This window comes from Mytilus edulis, chromosome 6 (assembly GCF_963676685.1).
Source record: "Mytilus edulis chromosome 6, xbMytEdul2.2, whole genome shotgun sequence".
Classification (NCBI taxonomy): Eukaryota; Metazoa; Mollusca; class Bivalvia; order Mytilida; family Mytilidae; genus Mytilus; species Mytilus edulis.
In genome coordinates, this window is record NC_092349.1 from 54,229,822 (window position 1) to 54,236,773 (window position 6,952).

Here is a 6,952-nt window from a genome sequence, read left to right on the forward strand (position 1 = left end):
CAAACGATTCTATAACGATTGCGCTGATTGGTTGATATTTATACGGTCGTCCAATTCAAAACTGTTTTATTATACATCCTTTCAATGGCTAACAAGAATGTCCCGTCTCTATCGTCAGGCATTTTCCGAAGGGAATGGTGGGTTAAACGTAGTTTTAAAGCTAGCTTAACATCCCTTTTGTATGACAGTTGTGTATAGTTACATGTAGTCCTTAATAGTAAAATAAGCATTACTATTTCAGACAGGACAGCGAATCAAGGGAATTTAATCATCGATATTCGAATTAATTTATTAGTGTAATTGAATGTAACCTTTAAAAATGTCATTAAATTCAAGCTCAAATATGAAATATTCTTAAAATTGTAAAACCGTTTTTTTAATTGAATTTACCTTACGTTTGTAAATCAATAAAATCATGCATTATTTAGTTGTTTTAGATTAAACTGTTCTTTTGAAGCTCAATCGTGTTTCCTGTATGAATTATATGGTTATTTTCACATATTAATAAAACAATTAAGATTATTGTCATATATGAGATGTAAACTAAGTGTTGGATATCTAAAACGTGCCGCATGTCAAAGATAAGTAAATACAATCTATGAAACTTAACTATTAGTAGAAGTTCATATAGTGACTTGTATATCGTTTATTTGTAAACCAGACAAAATGTTTTTACTTTACACAGTATTTATTATTCTACATATATCACTATCTATATCTTTCGCATCGACGGATTTTGACCGAAATATATTTGATAAGCAGAAAAATAAAAGAACTATTTCGGGTAATACGACAATATCGATAAATATTGTGCGATCATTATTTGAAGGCGCAGGTGTGTGTTGTTTAGTCCAACAGTGTTGTTCTACAACCTATGAAATGGCATCTGGACGCTGCATTTTAGATACACGGAGTACACCAGAAACAGAGACAACTGACAATTCAAACGTTATGATGAAGATTCCAGGTATTTCAAAGACATTTTTAAAACTTTAAACATTTTAAAATTGTCAAATTTACTTAAGAATCTGGCAGTGGTGACAACATGGCAAACAAAACCCCACTCAAATTTATATTAAGTTCAGTATCATGGATCAAGAATATAACATTCGATTCCTTTTCCTGTTCTTATTATTCAAGATATCATTTGATTGAAGTGTACTAGAAATTACCAAAATAAGGGGGGCTAATTCCATAATTTGCTATCATTCAAACAAAAAGTTATTTAGAGAATTCTCGAATTACCAGACATTAAGAAACAAAAGACCTACCATTTTTAAATCAGGAGGAGGGCAACTTCAAAATATGATGGTTAGGTCGGCGGGTTTTTTCAGTCTGGTTTTGAAATTCTTCTAAATTTCCTGATTCTTACAAAGATTGATACTTAAGAACGTTCGCTGATTGTGTTTTAAACTTTTTGTCAGATATTCGAGTTTTTTCTTTTCATTTTAACCATGTAGCTACATTTAAAACTTTTCCACGCTAACCTCTACTTTTTTCATGATTTAATACATATAGTTTTATTAGCAATTTATGAAAACCTTATAAAGTCCGTGTTTATTTGTCATGGTTTTTGAAAGAAAAAATAACCAATGCTAAATGTAAAAATATCTCTGCAGAATAACTTTCCGCCAAATTTTCAATGGTTTGTCTCACAAAAATAAGGACCAAACTTTCATTTTTTTTCTACCTTTTTACCTCCGTTATTTAATTTCCAGCCAATTTTCTATGTTTATCAATGTATAATATTCTTCTTAAAAGCCAATTTGGGTATTCGGGCAATTTGAGCAATGAAACGTTAGTGGTCTAAGCATATGCAAGGAATTGGTAACACACTCCTGATGTGAGGCAGTAGATTTAACATACCTATTCTGAATTTTTAAACATCTCGACCTTCTAATTTGATGTTCTTTTTTTTCGGACAACTCGCAGTAGGCCAAATAGTATGGTAGACTAAAGGTTAATTATTGTTATATTTTCTGCTGTACTTTAGGCAATAAAATGGCTCAAAACACGTGTATTCCCTCAACTTTGATTTCATTTTTGTTGTTGCTCTACGACTTCTTACAATCTGTAATCAAGACAAGACAAGACAAGACAAGACAATATTTTATTAAAGTCTCACCTCTTCATTTTATAAAACATACAAAAATTTATATAAAACAATATCATAAAACATACAAGAGCCACTTTAAAAAGAGTTATGAGAAACTATCTAAAATGTATATACATTATTTACACTAAAATTAGCAATACAAAATACATCTTCTTTTCAATAAAATGTCATAGCAGATTTTGGCAATATAAAAGAACATATTTTCAACTGTGAATAAAATATAAATTTATCGTCATCAGACAAATGCATAAAATTAACATTAAATAGAGATGCTTGATAAAACAAATAACATCGCAAATCTTCAAACGATGGACAATTCATTAAAACATGTTTTTCATCTTCAATTAAAAGATTTTCATTACAAGTGTTGTTTTAACAAATTCTATTTTCAACTAAAAGACCTTCATACCTTCCAGTTTCAATTTTCAAAGGAGCAGTACCACTTCTAAATTTGGCAAATGCACTCCTATATTTTCCAGGTATGTTTTTAAATAAATAATTTTCTTCGCCAAATTCATTTTTGAACAGTTTGTTAGTACGTAGTTAGTTACGCTTGTTTGACATTAAATCATTATACCATTGTTCTTTTAATCTATTAAAACAGCTATTCTCAATATTTTTTATAACATGTTTATCAATAGTTCAATCAGTATTAATGCAATGTCAAAATCATTTTATATTATCCGGAAAACATAATCCTTAAAATCGATTCCACAGTTCAGTCTTTTTCCTTTATATTGGGTACAGTAATCTCTTTCTTTAACTATCTTATCATCTTTACTACTAAAATAACAAGGTTTAATTTGTTAGCCGGCAGGAGGCAAAAACGATGAATCAGAGAACTCAACTCTATATGTGTAACTAAAAAGTAAAATCACAAAAATACTGAACTCCGAGGAAAATTCAAAACGGAAAGTCCCTACTCAAATGGCAAAATCAAAAACTCAAACACATCAAACGAATAGATAACAACTGTCATATTCCTGACTTTGTACAGGCATTTTCTTATGTAGAAGATAGTGGATTAAACCTGGTTGTAACCTCTCACTTGTATGACAGTCGCATCAAACCCCACCATATTGACAACGATATGTGAACAAAACAATCAGATACAATAGGCAAAAATGTCACAAATAGGGGTACAGCAGACAACATTGTGTTATAATCTTAATCACTATAAAAACAAACAAATATGTAACAAAGAAGCACAATAAGGCATAAAGACAAAGCACATTAGCAAAAATATAGCTGTTGATTAAGAATTACACAATTCCAGGCCTTTTTATTTTCACATAATGTCCACATAATTAATGCTACTATTAATTAACAGGTTCCGGATCGATTCTGATACCGATACCAATAGTCTACGTCAAATGTAGTTTCCGATTGTAGTTCTTCCTTTATTTTGCCTTTAGATGCCACATGTTGCCAAAGCACAAACCACAATTTCGGAGGTGTAAGGGACGGATGGAGGGTCAATAATTACAAATGAAATTATTACATAAAATAAACATGTGTATCTAATCCATATAAAAATTACAACTGCAACTTAAATAAATTTATAATGTACCCTAGACAAGTAAGGGAGGAGTTACTTAAGATTGACATGCCTTATATCAAACAAGATAGACTATTAACATTGCGGTCAGACAATTCCCAGACTTCCATAAATAAGTCAAGATGAAGTGATAAAAGTACACAAATGGCATCTGCAAGGAAATACACACTTACATAAACTTTAATTAATGAACATTAATACACATTTATGAGCCGTGTTTCTATTAATAAAATTTTGAACGAGCGATGAACTTTCTCCAGCTGTTACATATTAAATCTGTCATAGATACAGATTTAAAACGACTGATGAAGTATAGCAAATTGACATCTAAGTTAAAGTAATCAAATCAATTAAGAATGACTACAATTATTTTATATAATTACACAGGCTTGTATTCAATTATAATATATATATACAAAAGAAATGAAAAAAAAAAACATAATATAATAAGAAATACCAAATATAAAATTGGCGTTACGGGCAACATGCTAGCAATTGATATGTATTTAAAAAATATAAAAAATAAAATACATATCTCAATTAAATTCACATTATTCGAGCATCTATCGCGGCACTTGCACTTGACGACAGAGTGTAGATGTAGTACCGTGACTTCAAATAACTTTGACCATATACTTTAAGGAGAAAGTCACGAGCCACTTTAGCATACATCAAACAGAAACATAACTCGTAGAGTATTGAATGAAACCTCAAACAATGTGAACCTAATAGCAAAGCGAGCCTTTTAAAAGAGAGTATTTACAAGAGCTCGAAGCATAATTCAAAGATTAATATGTTACTTCAAAATACCTCTCTACGAGTGACATGTTGAGCGCTGGCCCATCCCATGTCAAACATAGGTAACTCAAGTATAACCACTATTTTAGTTTATTTTAATTTAATTGTAATAACTGCATGTTGCGCGCTGGTCCATCCCATGCTTAGAGGGTATGGGCTCACTTTGCAACCTGAGACGGATACCCTCGAGTGAAAAAAACATTTGCACACTAAAACATGTATCCATAAGAACTGTCAAATGGACAAACAAATGATTCGTTCACCCGACGAGAGGACTGCCTAGTTATCCATTTTATTCAGGGCTGCCTGAGAACTCAGGTAATAATTTTGTGACAAGTAAAGAATGGATGAAATTAATTATTACATTGACCAAACGAAATGCTAAACATTCTGCCCTTGTAACGCATTGAGTATCCCCAAAATTATTCCGAGAGAGTGGTTTTGCCAAATTGAATATTGTTACTTATTTACATGTTTTCGACTAATTAGAGCAAACTTTACAAAAATAAGCAGAAATAAATCGATAGTCTACTTAAATAAATAAAAAAATAATAATAAATCATTAATTTTTATTTTTTTTTATTATTTTTTTTTTTTCATTCGAACAAAATTGTACTAAATAAATGTTTGATTTTTTAACAAAAGAATCCTAATATTATTTACACATTTTCAACAGAGCTTGACGAATGTCAACTTCAGATGTTCTTATATAACGACTGTAAAATTCAGATTTCCAACGTCCTAAAGTTTGAATCATATGATCTTGGATACCATTAGAACTACAAGTTGTGGCTGCTCCTTTTCGAAAAGAATGTCCACTATATTTATCGGCATTTAAACCCAAGTGTGATAGAATTGTTTTCAATTTATCTATAAATAACGATCTGCGTAAAGCTAAATTACTACTGTCAACCAATAGCGGATCATTATCTGTTGCACCGTTAATTTTTCTGGATGTTACGTATGTTGACAACTGTACATATGGACAAATATTATAATTAGTTTTAAATAGTTTAATGATTACTCCATGACGAAAAATGTCGGTTTTGGATGCCTTCAAACGTAAATTAACTTGACAATCAGATACAAATACTACATCATCCATGGTTAAATTCAAAGCTGAATCGAATGACTGTTTGCATGTAAATTCAGAACAACGCAGGAAACCGAAAAAAAACCTATAACAGCTGCAGTTAACATAGTAAAATCTAAATGCGGATCGAAAGTACTTTTCTGTAAATGTTGGTAAATCTGATGAAGCACACTATAAGTAATCGGTAGTTTTTGTCGTACACTTTTGTTTTCAGTTTTTTTTATACCATTTAGAATATTTTGTAAACGTAGCAAAGGCTTACCTACATTATCTATTAAAGGATTGACACTACAGTAATATCATTATTTCTAATGATTTTGATCTTCCTTTCTTTCTAATTAAAACTGTAGCCATATTATCACAGTAAAATAGGATATGCTTCCCTGACCACTCATTATCCCATATAATAGCAGCAATTACTATCGGATATAATTCCATGTAAGCCATAGACAATGGTAATTCGGTATCTAATTTCATTTCTACGGGCCATAACGCTTGAAACAAGCGATTTTTGAAATAACCTCCAAATCCCACGGTTGACTCAGCATCAGTATATAAATCAAAATCAGACGCATATCATTTCTACAACTAGAATTTAAAGTGACATAGTGATGAAGTTCTTTAACAGAGTGAGCTATGTTAAGTAGATAAGATATAAACGATCTCCCAGGAATAATGACTCTCATTGCAAAATTTAAATGACCCAATAAACTTAACATCTCGCGTTTAGTACATGTTTTGCGATTGAGGAAAAACAATAGGTATCCCTTGATTCGACATAATTTATCTTCGGGTAATCTAGCTTCCATACGAATAGTGTCCAATATAATACCCAAGTATTCGATGCATGTTACTGGTCCTAAAGTTTTATGTGTTGCGATCGGAATTTCAAGTGAAGCAAACACGGAAACTAAGATTTTCATAGTAGCATTTGCTGACGGTCTGTCGATTGTTAAGAAATCATCTAGTAGATGTAAAACTGTATTAATTCCATAATTATTGTGTAAAATTTAACACATAGCGATAGATAAATTGTCAAAAATTTTAGGACTTGAACGACACCCAAATGCTAATCTAGTGTAACAGTAATACATATTTTCCCATTTAAATACATATATCCATATAAATGCCATAAACTCGGATGAATAGGGATTAATTTAAATGCATTAGATACGTCCAATTTACAACACCTTGAGGCAAAACCGTATTCTTTGATGATTTTAATGGCATCATCGATTTTAATATACGAAAGCGAAAAATCTTCTTTGTTGATGAGGTCGTTGACACTACTATGCTTGTCGCTATTGTGAGGTGCAGATAAATCAAGTATAAGTCTTTTCTTTTTAGAATATTTACCTTCAACAATGCCAACAGGACTAACCCTGTA